Source organism: Tachyglossus aculeatus, chromosome 2, assembly GCF_015852505.1.
Source record: "Tachyglossus aculeatus isolate mTacAcu1 chromosome 2, mTacAcu1.pri, whole genome shotgun sequence".
NCBI lineage: Eukaryota > Metazoa > Chordata > Mammalia > Monotremata > Tachyglossidae > Tachyglossus > Tachyglossus aculeatus.
This window is the reverse complement of record NC_052067.1, coordinates 94,980,563-94,997,753: the sequence shown is the minus strand read 5'-3', so window position 1 is coordinate 94,997,753 and position 17,191 is coordinate 94,980,563. Positions and strand designations below refer to the sequence as shown.

Sequence of the window (17,191 nt, the reverse complement as noted above, 5' to 3'; positions counted from 1 at the left end):
ATATGTTGCCAACTTGTACTTCCCAAGCGCTTAGTACAGTGCTCTGCACACAGTAATCACTCAATAAATACGATTGAATGAATGTTAAGCACAACCATGCGCCAAAACCATGATCCCTGCTGTGGGCGGGGTGGGCCGCAGATGTCAATCATGTAGGAGCAAGAATAGGGATGTCATGGTTAGAACATCAATAGATATTTCATTCATTCATTCAATTGTATTTATTGAGTGCTTACTGTGTGCAGAGCACTATACTAAGTGTTTGGGAAGTACAAGTTGACAACATATAGAGATGGTCCCTACCCAACAGTGGGCTCACTTGAAGTGACCAAATGAATCATTGAATAGGTGTAGATGTTCATGCTGAAGGTGGATGACATGACCATGGGCTTGGGAGTCAGGAGGATGTGGGTTCTAATCCTGGCTCTGCCATTCGTCTGCTGTGTGACCTTGGGCAAGTCACTTAACTTCTGTGCCTCGGTTACCTCCTCTGTAAAATGGGGATTTAGACTGGGACGGGGGCCGTGTCCAACCTGATTACCTTGTGTCTACCTCAGTGCTTGGAAGAGTGCTTGGCACATGTTATTATTTTTAGTAAGAACAGTAGGGAGAGGGTGTTTGAGGAGCAAAAATCCCTCTGCTTCCACCTCTACTCCCTTAATGGTTCTTCTGGTCGTGGGCTAGGGTGAGGGCAGTGAAACTAGGGTTAGGAAAACTGGGCTGCATTTCCTAGAATGCCTCACTGAATGCGTCATCAAAAACTCTGTCAACACCATGACTCCCACCCTCCGGCGGGATCTGAAGCGGAAGTGGAGGAGCTGTGCGCCCAATCATCAATCGTATTTATTGAGCACTTACTGTGTGCAGAGCACTGTACTAAGCGCTTGGGCACTGTACTATGTGGGACAATGTGGGACAGGGACTGAGAAGCAGCATGGTGTAGTGGATATTCATGTGAATGTGAATATAGTGAATGTTCATTCATTCATTGAATGAATGAATGATAGAGCATTGTCCTGGGAGTCAGAAGGTCATGGGTTTGAATGCCGGCTCTGCCACTTGTCTGCTGTGTGACCTTGGGCATGTCATTTCACTTCTCTGTGCCTCAGTAACCTCATCTGTAAAATGGGGATTGAGACTGTGAGCCATATATGGGACAGGGACTGTGTCCAACCAATTTGCTTGTATCCATCCCAGCGCTTAGTACAGTGCCTGGCCCGTAGTAAGTGCTTAACAAATGCCATTATTATTATTATGATTATTATTATTATCGTGAGATCATGGGCAGAAAAATTAGCACCTAAAGGTAGAGATTTTGACTTTTCGAGTAGCTATCACTTTCATCTATTCCCAGGTAGGGTAGAGAGGCAGGTTTGAGGTTGACCACAAGGCCTGTGATAGCCAGGACAGTCTTAAAGTCCTAATCAGAGTCCTGATCACTCTCCTGAGTGCTTAGTACAGTGCTCTGTGCACAGTAAGTGCTCAATAAATATGATTGAATGAATGAATGAATTCTAGAAAAAAAATAGACAAATTTCCTGGAATGGTGACTGTCCCAGTTCAACTGGGGTCAGACTTAGAACTTTCTTGCTCCCTGCTCTTGCTCACTGTATGTGCTTGTGGATTTCTGTGCCCAAATCGAAGCATACTCACTTGGTTCTAAGTTCAGTCTCAAGATGATAATAAAAATAATAATATTCATTAAGTGCTGACTACGTCCCCTCTCGGGATGGCACCTGGAGAGTTTCCAGTCCTCTACCAGTCTCGCTACAGGAGGGAGAGACAAGAAGAGGCCTGTCCATTCCATTCCTAGCTTGGGCAGTGGCTAGCGACTGGAAGGAAATCTGCTACAAGTCAAAACCAGCAGCAGCACGGGAGAGCATCAAGGGCAGAGACTCAAGTTTACCATGCGGAAGGAGGTAATGGTAAACTAAGACTATGAGCCCTACGTGGGACAACCTGATTACCTTGAATCTACCCCAGTGCTTAGAACAGTGCTTGTCACATACTGCTTAACAAATACCACTATTATTATTATTATTATTTCGTCCATATTCTTACCAAGAAAATGGTATGGATGGACTACCAGAACAATTGCCAATGGAGGTGGGGCATTCTGGGAAAGATGTGTCCATGGCATCACTACGGGTCGGAGATGACTTGACAGCATAAAACAAGACAAGCTTTCTATGTGCCATGTACTGTACGAAGCGCTTGGTATAGATATAAGTTAATCAGGTCATACATAGGGCTCACAGTCTAAGTAGAAGAGAGAGCAGGTATTTAATTTCCATTTTTAAGCTGTGGGAATGGAAGCACAGAGAACTTAGGTGACTTGCCCAAGGTCACAGAGCAGGTGCATACATGATGGAGGCAGGATTACAACCCAGGTCCTCTGATTCCCAGGCCTGTGCTCTTTCCTCTAAGCCATGCTGCTTCTTGTGGCTAAGTGGAAAGTTCCATCAACCACCTTGACCTCTGTGTATGGGCATCTGTGAATCCTGGGGAACTTGAACCTATGAATTCATTTCCCTTCTTTGTTCCCTTGCCAAAAGGGAAATCATCACAGTGTGCTCTTTCTTTTACCGATAATTGATGGTAGGGACATCTTTGAGATCCTGTGGCATCTCCTCAGTGTTTGTCAGGAGAAGAAGTTTGGGCAAGTCAATCAATTAATCAACTGTGTTTATTGAGCACTAACTGTGTGCAGAGCATTGTAGTAAGCACTTGGGAGAATACAATACAATGGACTTGGTAGACACGTCTCCTGCCCGCAATGAGCAAAAAAAATGAAATGAAAAAAAAAATGAGCTCACAGTCTAGAGGGGAAGACAGACAATTATAAATAAATAAATCACAGATATGTGCAGAAGTGCTGTGGGGCTGAGGGAGGGGTGAATAAAGGGTGGAAATCTAAGTTCAAGGGTGACACAGAAGGGAGAAAGTACATGTTCTCTTCCTTACTTGGAGATTTCAAAAGGCATGTCACTGAAGCCAGGTGAGTTGACATTTTTTAATGTTCTGACTAGCACAGTCACTGAATAATAATGATGGCATTTATTAAGCGCTTACTATGTGCAAAGCACTGTTTAGTTGGGGCAAACACCCTGTCTTTTCATTCTGACAAGTTTTTTTGTAGAGGGTGTGTTTTGGAGGAGATTGTAGGGTTATTATGTTATCACCAGGATTCCTTCCTTTGTCTGTAAACGGTTGGATTCATCAATGCAGTATTTCTTATTTTGTGCTTATTTTGTGTTTGAAACCACTCAGACAAGTGCTGGAGTAGATATGGGACATAATCCCCGTTCCATGTGGGACTTTCCATCTCAGAGGGAAGGAAGGTGGGTATTTCATCCCTATTTTAAAGATGAGGAAACTGAGTACAGAGAAGCAAAGTGATTTCCCCCCACCAAGGTCACACAGCAAACCAGAGGCAGATAAGGGACTAAAACCTGACAGTTCTGATTCTTAGGCCCATGCTCTTTAAAGATGATGCTACTGGTCATGAAAACCCTACAGATGTGGCTGAAAAGGTCAACCTTTCCATTCCACTGTGTGCACAGCATGGCCATTCTTTTCTGTGCTGACGTATTTGCCCTTCAGAGGCTATTTTCAGGCCTCCCTCTTGGTCTCCTCCAATTGTCTTGTCTTACACCATCGAGTCGTCTCTGGCCCCTAGTGATGCCGTTCTCCCAGAACACCCCACCACCATCTGCAAACATTCTGGCAGTGTATCCATAGAGTTTTCTTGGTAAAAATAAGGAATTGGTTTATCATCGCCTCCTTCCACACAGTAAACTTGAGTCTTCGCCCTGGACTGTCTTCCATGCCGCTGCTGCCCAGCACCGGTGAATTTTGACTTGTGGCAGATTGTCTTCCACTCACTAGCCACTGCTGGAGCTAGGAATGGAATGGACAGGCCTCTGCTTGACTCTCCCTCCCATTGCCGAGACTGGTAAAGGACTGGAAATTCTCCAGGTGCCACCCTGAGAGGAGCTCCTCCGCTAGAAGAGTTCATTTTCCCGTCTACAGCCAGTGTCAACCACTGTCACCCCGTGGTTTGAAAATGTGCTTGCTTTCCTGCTCTGCAGTAATAATAATAACAGCAATGATAATAATAATAATAATATTTGTTAAGTGCTTATACGGCTATTGAAGAACCCCAAATCTTCCAGCCTAGATGATCTTCAGAGCAGGGCAGCCAGGCCTGGGTAGCATTTTTTTAAAAATGGTATTTCTTAGGTGCTTATATGTGCCAAGAACTGTACTGTACACTGGGGTAGATACACGATACTTAGCCCTGTCCCACAGAAGACTTGCAGTCAAAGTAGGAGGGAGTAGGATTTAATCCCCATTTTACAGATGGGGAAATTGAGGCCCAGAGAAGTTAAATGATTTGTCCAAGGTCATACAGCAGACAAGTGGCAGAGCTGGGATTAGACCCCAGATCCTCTGACTCTCAGGCGCGTGCTTTTTCCACTAGTCCACCACTGCTTCTTATATGATTCAGTTTCCATTGCTCAGTGAAGATACAGTGAGAGAGAGAGATGTTGAATCAACTCTACATTAGCAATTCTTCTCTCTGGGCTTTAACTTTTTTCAGTTTTTTTTTCTTTTAATTAGGCAATGCATACTTGAAGGAGTTTTGAAGGAGGTGGAAAAAAGAAGTCACGGCAGATTCTCCAGGGGGTGTATCCGAACACTGCCGTCTCAAAGAGGAGGAGAAACCAAATGACTCATTTCACCATGTTCTCTTGATCAGAAAAAAAATATTTCTTCCACTTCGGAGGTGACAAGCTGAAGGGTTGTCACGCCTCCACCGCGGGACAATTACAAGGAGTTTTTTGAGTCACAGTGAAGCGCGGGTCTGCCTGCTGCAGGCTCCATATAAGGAGCTTGGAGTGCGTTATTGGCAAGTGGATTCTTGCCTCTAGTTGAGGTTTATGTCTTAACCCGGTCTGTTCCCCCCACACATTAGAGGGAAAGAATACTTTAATAATAATAATAATAATAATAATAATAATGATAATAATAATAATAATAATTGTATTTGTTAAGCACTTATTATGTGCCGGGCACTGTTCTAAGTGCTAGAGTAGATACGAGATAATAGGGTTGGGCACCATCCTTGTCCCACATAGGGCTCACAGTCTTTATCCCCATTTTACAGATGAGGGAACTGAGGCCCAGAGAAGTTAAGTAGAGAAGCAGCATGGCTCAGTGGAAAGAGCACGGCCTTGGGAGTCAGAGGTCAAGTGTTCTAATCCCGGCTCCCCCACATGTCTGCTGTGTGACCTCGGGCAAGTCACTTAACTTCTCTGAGCCTCAGTTCCCTCATCTGTAAAATGGGGATTAAGACTGTGAGCCCCACGTGGGACAACGTGATCACCTTGTAACCTCCCCAGTGCTTAGAACAGTGATTCGCACGTAGTGCTCCGTCCTCTCCTGGTTATCCTCTTATCTCTCTGGTCATTCTTTCTCAGTCTCTTTTGCAGGCTCCTCCTCCCCCTCCCATCCTCTTACTGTGGGGGTTCCCCAAGGTTCAGTGCTTGGTCCCCTTCTGTTCTCAATCTACACTCACTCCCTTGGTGACCTCATTCGCTCCCACGGCTTCAACTATCATCTCTACGCTGATGACACCCAGATCTACATCTCTGCCCCTGCTCTCTCCCCCTCCCTCCAGGCTCGCATCTCCTCCTGCCTTCAGGACATCTCCATCTGGATGTCCGCCCGCCACCTAAAGCTCAACATGTCGAAGACTGAGTTCCTTGTCTTCCCTCCCAAACCTTGTCCTCTCCCTGACTTTCCCATCTCTGTTGACGGCACTACCATCCTTCCCGTCTCACAAGCCCGCAACCTTGGTGTCATCCTCGACTCCGCTCTCTCATTCACCCCTCACATCCAAGCCGTCACCAAAACCTGCCGGTCTCAGCTCCGCAACATTGCCAAGATCCGCCCTTTCCTCTCCATCCAAACCGCTACCCTGCTAATTCAAGCTCTCATCCTATCCCGTCTGGACTACTGCACTAGCCTTCTCTCTGATCTCCCATCCTCGTGTCTCTCTCCACTTCAATCCATACTTCATGCTGCTGCCCGGATTATCTTTGTCCAGAAACGCTCTGGACATATTACTCCCCTCCTCAAAAACCTCCAATGGCTACCGATCAATCTGCGCATCAAGCAGAAACTCCTCACCCTGGGCTTCAAGGCTCTCCATCACCTCGCCCCCTCCTACCTCACCTCCCTTCTCTCCTTCTACTGCCCAGCCCGCACCCTCCGCTCCTCCACCACTAATCTCCTCACTGTACCTCGCTCTCGCCTGTCCCGCCATCGACCCCCGGCCCACGTCATCCCCCGGGCCTGGAATGCCCTCCCTCTGCCCATCCGCCAAGCTAGCTCTCTTCCTCCCTTCAAGGCCCTGCTGAGAGCTCACCTCCTCCAGGAGGCCTTCCCAGACTGAGCCCCTTCTTTCCTCTTCCCCTCGTCCCCGTCTCCATCCCCCCGTCTTACCTCCTTCCCTTCCCCACAGCACCTGTATATATGTATATATGGTTGTACATATTTATTACTCTATTTATTTATTTATTTATTTATTTTACTTGTACATTTCTATCCTACTTATTTTATTTTGTTGGTATGTTTGGTTCTGTTCTCTGTCTCCCCCTTTTAGACTGTGAGCCCACTGTTGGGTAGGGACTGTCTCTATGTGATGCCAATTTGTACTTCCCAAGCGCTTAGTACAGTGCTCTGCACATAGTAAGCGCTCAATAAATACGATTGATTGATTGATTGATAGTAAGCGCTTAACAAATGCCATCATTATTATTATTAAAGTGAGTTGCCTGAGGTCACACAGCAGACAAGTGGCGGAGCCGGGATTGGAACCTATGACCTTGCGACCACAAGCAAGGCCATTTCTACAACAGCCCTTCAGTCCATCCAGTCCAGGATTGTTTCTAATAGCAGAACCAGGGTATCATTCTTCTGGACACCCGCCTTCATGGTTAGTGATCTGACTCTCCCCTCCTCATCCCTGACTTTCCCTTATGTCACCCAGCTTGGGTCCCTCATCCGTGTATCCATTTCATCTGTCTTGAGCCTTCTAGTATCCCTATCTTTACCTCCTAATAGCCTATTATATAAGAACATAAGAAATGCCTATGCTTCCCACTTTCAGTGCTTTGCCTCTTTAATTTCACAGGCTCAATTAGCCATGCTACACTAATGAGGAAGTTAACATTTTTAAAGGTGGAGAGTGAGCAATAAAAAACACTGATGGAAAAAGGTTGCGTGCACCTTGAGAATCTCTAACTGCTCGAGTCTTTCTGTGTCGATCTTGAATTTAGAGAATCAGCATGGCTCAGCGGAAAGAGCACAGGCTTTGGAGTCAGAGGTCATGGGTTCAAATTCCAGCTCTGCCAATTGTCAGCTGTGAGACTTTGGGCAAGTCACTTAACTTCTCTTGTGCCTCCGTTACCTCATCTGTAAAATGGGGATTAAGATTGTGAGCCCCACGTGGGACAACCTGATCACCTTGTATCCCCCCAGCACTTAGAACAGTGCTTTGCACATAGTAAGCACTTAACAAATACCATCATTATTATTGTTAGTAGTAGTATTTGCACCCTTTATTTACCCATCCCTCAGTCTCGCAGCACTTATGTTACCTCAGTTACCTCAACTGTAAAATGGGGATTAAGACTGTGAGCCCCACGTGGGACAACCTGATCACCTTGTTCCCCCCCCCCCCCGACCCGAACTTTGAACAGTGCTTCGCACAGAGTAAGTGCTTAACAAATGCCATCAGTATTGTTATGTATATAGACATAATTTATTTGTTTACATTAATGTCTGTCTCCCCCTTTAGACTGTAAACTCATTGTGGGCAGGGAATGTGTCTGTTAAATTGTTATATTGTACTCTCCCAAGCACTTAGTACAGTGTTCTGCACACAGTAAACAGTCAATAAATGTGACTGATTGATGGGTTGACTAAGTGAGTTACTGACATCCTCTCCAGAGTTTCCCAGCAATAACACACTTTGGGCCTTTCAATGGTGAATCTATCCTTTCAATTCTGAATCTATTGATGTTTTCTGCTTGCACAACTTTCTTTGGGAATGAATTCTATTTGGTCATCCAGTGGGATCACCAAGAAAAATGCCTTCACCTTAAACATCGCTTCTTCAATCTCAAAAAAAAAGGTTCTAGCTAAGCCCCTATTTACCGTTCTGCCACTGACACGGGTTGGCTTCACCTCCTCTCTCTCCAGCTGTCTTCTTGACCTACTCTGTTCTGCTTTACACTCCTTTCACTTTATTGAGGCCATACACTGAAAGTTCATCAATGACATTTTCCTTGCCAAATCCATAGGTCTCTACTCTACCCTGGTTCTCTTTGACATCTCACATGTTTTCAACACTGCAGACCACACTTCCCAGAAATGTGATTTAATCTCAGTTTCATTGGCACCGTTTTCTGGTGCCTTTCCTCCTGCTTCTCTGGTCTCCCTTTAGCAATCGTTTTATCTGACTCACCATCCGTCTTTCAACCCTTAACTCTGGATGCCCATCAAGTCTGTGTTCAGGCTTTAGCTACCATCTCTGTCCTTTAATGGTATTTGTATTAAGTGCTGGGGTTGATACAAGCTAATCAGTTTGGACACAGTCCATATTCCATAATCAACCCCATTTTACAGATGAAGTAGCTGAGGCACAGGGAAGTTAAGTGACTTGACCAAAGTCACACAGAAGACAAGTGGAAGGGCTGGGATGAGACACAAGGTCCTTCTGATTCCCAGGCCCGGTCTCTATCCACTAGGCTAATGCTGCTTTCAATTCTGCTGCTCTCTGTGGATAATGCTGAAATTTATATTGCTAGACCAGACCTCCCACCTCTTCTGCCTTTTCACTTTGCCTCTTGCCTGCAGTATGACTCTACGGCAATGTCCTATTGGCACCTCAAAAAGTCTAAAAGGAAACTTATCTTCCCTCCAAAATCCTCTTTTCCATCACATTTTACACCACCACTATCCCTCCATCTCTGAATCTTGCAAACTTGGTGTTACCAATCAATCATATTTATTGAGTGCATACTGAATACAGAGCATCACACTAAGCACTTGGGAGAGTTCAATAGAACTCTCAGTTCATGTTTCCTGCCCACAAGAAGCTTAGAGTCTAAAGGGAGAGACAGATGTTAAATAAACTATGGATATGTGGATATGCAGTTACATCCTGTGGGGTTGAGGGTGAGTTGTGTAAAGGGTATATATAAAGATGCAAGGGTGAGACAGAAGGGAGAGAGAGTAGAGGAAATGAGGGCTTAATCATGGAAGACCTCTTGGAGGAGATGTGATTTCAATAAGGCTTTGAAGGTGGGGAGACTTCATCTGTCAGTTATGAAGGGGGAGTGAGTTCCAGGCCAGAGGCAAGATGAACAGGGTGTTGATGTCTAGATAGATGAGAATGAGGTACAGTGAGTAGATTGGCATTAGAGGAGTGAAGTGAGCAGGCTGGGTTGTAGTAGGAGAACAGCAAGATAAGATAGGAGGGGGTAAGGTGACTGAGTGCTTTAAAGCCACTGGGAAGGAGTTTGTTTAATGTGAAGGAGGATGGGAAACCACTGGAGGGGAGGTTTTTGAAGAGGTGCGGAAATGTGGCCTGAATTTTTTTTAATCAATCAATCAATCAATCGTATTTATTGAGTGCTTACTGTGTGCAGAGCACTGTACTAAGCGCTTGGGAAGTACAAGTTGGCAACATATAGAGACAGTCCCTACCCAACAGTGGGCTCACAGTCTAGAAGGGGGAGACAGAGAACAAAACCAAACATACTAACAAAATAAAATAAATAGAATAGATATGGGATTTCTCAGTCCCTCTGCCTAGGCGGCTAGGGAGGTGAACAGGGGCTTAAAAAAATCTGGTAGTACCAGTGTCCTGTTTGGGAAAACTGCACTAGTTTTGAACCATTATGGATCTCTCTACCAAGCTAGGGGAGTGGGAACACTTAAATTTGCATACTGCTAATTTTGCACTCTTTCTTGGTAATAATGATGGCATTTATTAAGCACTTACTATGTGCAAAGCACTGTTCTAAGTGCTGGGGAGGCTACAAGGTGATCAGGTTGTCCCACGGCGGGTGGGGGGGGCGGGGGGCTCACAGTCTTAATCCCCATCCTACAGATGAGGGAACTGAGGCCCAGAGAAGTTTTAGAAAACTTCCCATTGGAAAACTTCCAACTTTCAACTTCCCAACGGAAAAAGGCCCATTTTAGAAAAATGATGTGGGCAGCCGAGTGAAACCTGGGGAGGAAAGGAGGCCGATGTGGTGGTCGTGACTCTTTGCTCTCTTTCAACTCTCTAAATCAGCCTACCTTTAAACCTTGTTAGGTTTTCTCCACCAAATTTCCCAGATTCTGCCCCTTCCTCTAGATCCGAACAGACATCATACAGCTCAAGGCACTCGGTGCATCCCAGCTAGACTGAGGTATTAGCCTCCCCACTGGTCTTCCTGCCTCCAACCTTTTCCCCATTCCAATTTAGGCTTTATTACCAGGGTCATCTTTTTTTCTAATGGTATTTGTTAAGCGCTTACTATGTGCAAAGCACTGTTCTAAGTGCTGGATCTTGGCTTTTTTCAAAAACCTTCAATGGTTCCTCATTCCCCTCCACGTCAAACAGAAACTCCAACCTGATAGTTGGCTTTACGTCTCTCTCCCACTTACTTACCCATTTTCTTCTCTTACTATACCCCACCTCACATTCCACTCTCCCCAAACTCAGCTACTCACTGTGCCTCATTTTCAACTCCAACCTTTCTTCTGGCTTGATCTGCCTCACCTCAAATCTGCCAAACCTTAAATCTCCCCCGCCAAAAAAGCCCTTCCCAAATTCTATTTCCTCTGGAAGTCTTTCCCCAATGAATTTTTCTTCTCCCCATGTCAGATCCTCTGAACTAACAACTCAGAATTTTTGCACCAGCTCACGACTCCTGTTGTACAGTTTAAACACTAGAGCTGAAAATTATTTCCTGTCTGACTCCCCTATTAGACTGTAAAGTTTTTGAGTAGTGATCATATCTTCTTTCTCTGTTGACCTCTCCCAAGCACTTAGCACAGGATTCTTTATGCAATAGGTGCTCAGTAAATACTAGTGACTAATTGAAGTGTGTGAGCCCACTGTTGGGTAGGGACTGTCTCTATATGTTGCCAATTTGTACTTCCCAAGTGCTTAGTACAGTGCTCTGCACATAGTAAGCGCTCAATAAATATGATTGATGATGATGATGATGATGAATGGCTGAGGTGACTAGGAAAGAATATTGCAGAATCATCCCTACAACAAGTATTAGAAGATATAGACAAGTAGGAGTGAAATGAGAAAAAAAAAAAACCCCAAAACATTCAGTGTAGGGTCACAGTTCAAAATCCAAAGTGCTAGAATAGGCTGTCTTCACTGGTTGATGTCCATCAATCAATCAATCAATCAATGGCATTTATTGAGTGTTTACTGTGGCACAGCACTGTACTAAGCATTTGGGAGAATACAATAGACACGTTCCTTACCCACCATGAGCTTATGGTCTAAGGATGTTCAGTTAGTTAAGTGACCACCTACCCAGATGTTGTATAAGGGCTCCACCCCCACTTACCAAAACTAGGATATTGTCTCAGAGTTACTAGTTTTTCTAAATCTTTATCTTCCAAGAAGTACTTTATACACTCTTGTGTTTGGACGGGGTATAGCTGTGGGGAAGATTTTTTTTCTTGCTACTAAAAGACGTCATTTGCCGGGGAGATAGATAGATTATTACAAGCTGTGGAAAAATCTATGTCTATTTTCTGAGTTTTCTTGTCTTAGAATCCATAAGGAAGACTGCCCTATGCAGAACTCTGGAAGGAAAAAGGGAAAAAGTTAGACATCCATCAATGAGTAAACAGTATTTGTAGAGTGCTAAGCATTCTACTAGATGCCTACTGCGTGCTAAACATTTTACTAGGTGCCTACTGTGTTCAGAACAATGTACTCGATGTCTGCTTTGTCAGAGCAATGAGCTGAGCGCCTATTGTATAAAGAGCATGGTATTTGGCATCTAGTCTGTTCCCAGTACTGCACAAAACACTTGGAAGTAGTAATGCTTAGAACAGTGTTTTGCACATAGTAAGCACTTAATAAATGCCATTATTATTAGCAGTAGCAATACTAGTACTTATTAAATGCTTACTGTGTACAAAGCACTGTACTAAGCACTAGGGAAGACTACTATGCTGGGAAATAGCATGGCTTAGGGGATACAGTGTGGGCCCAGGAGACAGAAGGACCTGGGTTCTAATCCCAGCTTTGCCCTTGTCTGCTAGTGTGACCTTGGGCAAGTCACTTCACTTCTCTGGCCCTCAATTCCCTCATCTGTAAAATGGGGATTAAGAGTGAGAGTCCCAGGTCGGACAGGGACTGTGTCCATCCTAATTACCTTGTATCTATACTGGTGCTTAGAACAGTGCTTAGCACCTAGTAAGCGCTTAACAAGTACCATCATTATTATTAGTACTACCAAGTAGGGTTATGCCATGGTTTCCTGCCCCTCAAGGGGCTCAAAGTGTAAAGGTGAAAAGGGGGAGAGGGGACTGGAGAAAGATACTTCAGTTATCTGTAAAATGAGAAGCAGTGTGGCTCAGTGGAAAGAGCCCAGGCTTGGGAGTCAGAGATCATGGGTTCTAATCACCACTTGTCAGCTGTGTGATTTTTGGGCAAGTCACTTAACTTCTCTGTGCCCCTGTTACCTCATCTGTATAATGGGGATTAAGACTGTGAGCCCTATGTGGGACAACCTGATTACCTTGTATCCCCAGGCGCTTAGAACAGTGCTTTGCACATAGTAAGCGCTCAACAAATACCATCATCATTATTTTTATGATTATTGAGGCTGTGAGACCCGATCCAACCCGATCTGCTTATATCCGCCCCAGCACTTGGTACAGTGCCTGGCACATAGCTAAGTGTTTAACAAATACCATAATCATTATAATTATTTATTATACATAAGGGGAGTTGAAACAAAATGTTAAAGTAACATGAAGACAAAACCAAAGATCAATAAGACACAGTTGCTAGAGGAGCACAATTCAGGCTCCTCACAGCTCAAGCCCACAGTCACAACTGTAGTCACAGTGACTGCTAGCTCAGTGGAAAGAGCCCGGGCTTTGGAGTCAGAGGTCATGAGTTCAAATCCTGGCTCCTCCAATTGTCAGCTGTGTGACTTTGGGCAAGTCACTTAACTTCTCTGTGCCTCAGTTACCTCATCTGTGAAATGGGAATTAAGACTGTGAGCCCCCCGTGGGACAACCTGATCACCTTGTAACCTCCCCAGCACTTAGAACATTGCATTGTACATAGTAAGCGCTTAATAAATGACATTATTATTATTGTTATTAACAGTAGCCACCACAGTCTTCCTGCCAGGCTGTGGTTGCTTTACTCTGCCTATCAGGGTGGTGGAAGGTGGGTCAGGATGGTGATTACTCGGTGACACAGAGGAGAGGAGTTGAGGGTTCCCAGAAAGGGAAACTGAGCCCTCTGGAGCTGTTATGGAACTCCAGATACCCAGAGGAGTCGTATAGCCATCTTGAGGAGGAGAAAAGTAATCAATAAAACCAGCATGATGAAGATAATAATAATGGTGCTTGTTCATTCATTCATTCAATCATATTTATTGAGCACTTACTGTATGCAGAGCACTGTACTAAGCACTTGGGAAGTACAAGTCGGCAACATATAGAGATGGTCCCTACCCAACAATGGGCTCACAGTCTAGTTAAGTGCTTATGATGTGCCAAACACAGCTCAAAGCACTGGGGTAGATACAAGTTAATCAGGTTGGACACAGTCCCTGTCCCACATGGGGCTCACACTCTTAATTCCCATTTTGCAGATGAGATAACCGAGGCCCAGAGCAGTTATGTGACTTGTCCGAGGTCACACAGCAGACATGTTGAGGACCAAAATTAGAACCCAGATCCTCCTGACTCTCGGGCCCTTACTCTATCTGGTAAGCCATGCTGTCCATCACCTGAACCACACGGTCATCTTGCCATCAAAGACATGATCCTTACCTTCGAGGATCTTACAATCTAATGGAGGCATACACGTGATTCGAGCAGAAGGAAAAACGTGGATGCAGCTAGCATTAGCAGGAGTGTGGAAAAATGTGTAAATCAGAAGAGTACTTGAAGTGGAGAGGAATTGGAAGATGGAAATTGGTTGGGAAACACTCCCAGGAGGAGGTGGGTTTTAGGGAAGGTTCTGAAGGAAAAAAAGGACTGTGGGCTGTAGGAACTAGAAACGATAGAAGAGCAGCCAATTTTTCTAATGGAAATACTGAATAGCTGTGAATGCTGTGCTTTCTGAGCGGAAATAGGGGAAATTGTAGTAACCTTGTAAATCTCAACTGTTGGTCTCACAGTCTCTGAGACGTTGATCTTGAACGCTGAACTTGTAATCCCCAGAGAGTTTTCTCCAGGGAATCTGGATGGATTGTTTTGTTTTCATAGCAACTGTGATGCTCAATTGTCTGAATAAGCTACCAAAGGTTTACAATATATATTAAATAGAGTTGATGAGCTTTAAAGCCTCTGCCTCCATCATTTATGAGCCTTTTGGCAAATATGTAGCATCCTGAGAATTTATTCTTCCATTTCAAAATGCCATTGGGGAGCACTGACTTTTTCAGTAAACTCCCCTGGTAGTTAAATTGCAAAACTCCCATCACTGTTATTGGAGGCTGACAGTTTAAATCTTTGCACATAACCTCTAACCTACGCCTCTTCAATTTTCCCAGCATTATGGGGAAGCAGTTACTTCATTCCTAACAAACCTGGTGTGAGTCATCTCTCAGGATGTGCAAAAAGTGGTTGGAATTAATTCTTCAACGTCGACTCTCCTAAGAAAATTGGTATTTTTGAATAGATTCCAAACATTTCAGTTGGCATAGCAGATAGAGCACGGGCCTGGGAGTAAGAAGGTCGTGCGTCCTAATCCAGGCTCTGCCACTTGTCTGATGTGTGACCTTGGGCAAGTTGCTTAACTTCTCTGTGCCTCAGTTATCTCATCTTTAAAATGGGGATAGAGACCCTGAGCCCCATGTGGGACAGGGACTGTGTCCAACCCGATTTGCTTGTATGCACCCCAGTGCTTTAATACAGAGCCTGGCACGCAGTAAGCGCTTAATAAATATCACAATTATTATTATTATTAGTTATTTTAAATTTGCAGTGTGTAAAGATTTGGAAGAGCCCCACCCATTGCAGGTAAGTGAGTAATTTGAAATAGAGGATTTCAGGATTGCATCTGTGCTGCGATAGACTGACACTGAATCAGCCTTGCTTTTTTTTTTATAATGGCATTCAGTAAGTACTTACTATGTGCAAAGCACTGTTCTAAGTGCCGGGGAGGTTACAAGGTGATCAGGTTGTCCCACAGGGGGCTCACAGTATTAATCCCCATTTTACAGTTGAGGTAACTGAGGCACAGAGAAGTTAAGTGACTTGTCCAAAGTCATACAGCTGACAATTGGCAGAGCCTAGATTTGAACCCATGGCCTCTGACTCCGCAAACCAGGCTCTTTCCACTGAGCCATGCTGCTATGATGGCATTTTGAATCTTCTAAGTCAGTTTCAACATTCCACTGGGCCAAATAAAGACACGCAGAGAAGTGTTAATAAAATGCATGGGATTCTTGGGAAAGGCACCTTTAACCAAAAGTATATCTAGGCCTTGAGTGAAGTGAGAGGGAGTGAATTGTTGGGAATACAATCCACTGTATGTTTTGGTTTTATGGTCTCTATCATTCAACCAATCAGTCATATTTATTGAGCACTCACTGTATACAGAGCGCTTGGGAGAGTACATTATAACAGAGCTGGTAAACACATTTCTTCCTTGGGGAAGCTGTGTGGTCTAGTGAAAAGAGCACAGGCTTGGGAATCAGAGGACCTGGCTCTGCCACTTGACTGCTGTGTGAGCTTGGGCAAGTCACTTCACTTCTCTGGACCTCAATTACCCCATCTGTAAAATGGGGATTAAGACTGTGCACCCCCTGTGGGACAGGAACTGTGTCCAGCCTGATTACCTTGTATCTACCCTAGTGCTTAGAACAGTGCTTGGCACATAGTAAGTGCTTAACGAATACCACAATTATTATTATTATTATTGCCAATCAATCAGTGTTTCTTGTTGCGTGCTTAGTATGCACTAAGAGTTTGGGAAAGTGCCATATAATAGTTGGTAGACACAATCCACCCTTCTAGACTGTGAGCCCACTGTTGGGTAGGGACCGTCTCTATATGTTGCCAACTTGTACTTCCCAAGCACTTAGTGCAGTGCTCTGCACACAGTGAGCGCTCAATAAATATGATTGAATGAATCCATGCCCACAAGGAGCTTACTGTCTGCAGGGGACAGAGATTAAACAGTGATTATGAGCTCTTCCCACCTCTCAGGGTCACACCTGGAGAGTTTCCAGTGCTCTACCAGTCTCGGCTATGGGAGGGAGAATCAAGCAGAGGCCTACCCATTCCATTCCTAACTTGGGCAGTGGCTAGCGAGTGGAAGGCAATCTGTTACAAATCAAAACTCACCTGTGCTGGGCAGCAATGGCTTAGAAGTGTTTCGAGCACAGAGAGTCGTTTACTGCACAGAGGGAAGCAATGGTAAACCACTTCCATACTTTCACCGAGAAAGCTTTCTGGAGCCACTACCAGAACGATTGCAGATGGAGGTGGGGTGTTCTGGCAGAGATGTGTCCATGGAGTCACTATGGGTCGGAGACGACTCGAAAGCATATGACAAGACAAGACAGTGAGCTCTCCAAGGGCAGGGACTGCATCTTCTACTTCTATTAGATAGTCTCCAAGTTCCTTATTCTGTGTACCACTGACAGAGTGTCCCTGGTACAGTGCTCTGCACAAGGGAGCCCGTTGTTGGGTAGGGACCGTCTTTATATGCTGCCGACTTGCACTTCACAGGTGCTTAGTACAGTGCTCTGCACGGTAACCGGTCAGTAAATGCGATTGAATGAATTATAGTACTCTGCAAATGGTAGTCACCCAGTACAGTGCTTTTCACACTGTGCATATTCAAAACACATAATAATAATAATAATAATGGCATTTGTTAAGTGCTTACTATGTGCAA

At 44.6% G+C, this 17,191-nt stretch overlaps 3 non-coding genes across 3 annotated transcripts; 2 read left to right on the top strand and 1 right to left on the bottom strand.

The window, feature by feature from the left end:
• The first annotated feature begins 1,718 nt into the window (after positions 1–1,718).
• On the top strand, positions 1,719–1,855 carry LOC119924455. Its single transcript, XR_005449168.1, has one exon. It is a non-coding gene; the product is annotated as a small nucleolar RNA SNORA7 (small nucleolar RNA).
• Positions 1,856–3,858: 2,003 nt separating this feature from the next.
• LOC119925133 lies at positions 3,859–3,996 on the bottom strand. The gene has a single exon (XR_005449800.1). It is a non-coding gene; the product is annotated as a small nucleolar RNA SNORA7 (small nucleolar RNA).
• Positions 3,997–16,487: 12,491 nt separating this feature from the next.
• Positions 16,488–16,625, top strand: LOC119924846. The gene has a single exon (XR_005449531.1). It is a non-coding gene; the product is annotated as a small nucleolar RNA SNORA7 (small nucleolar RNA).
• Positions 16,626–17,191: the final 566 nt, after the last annotated feature.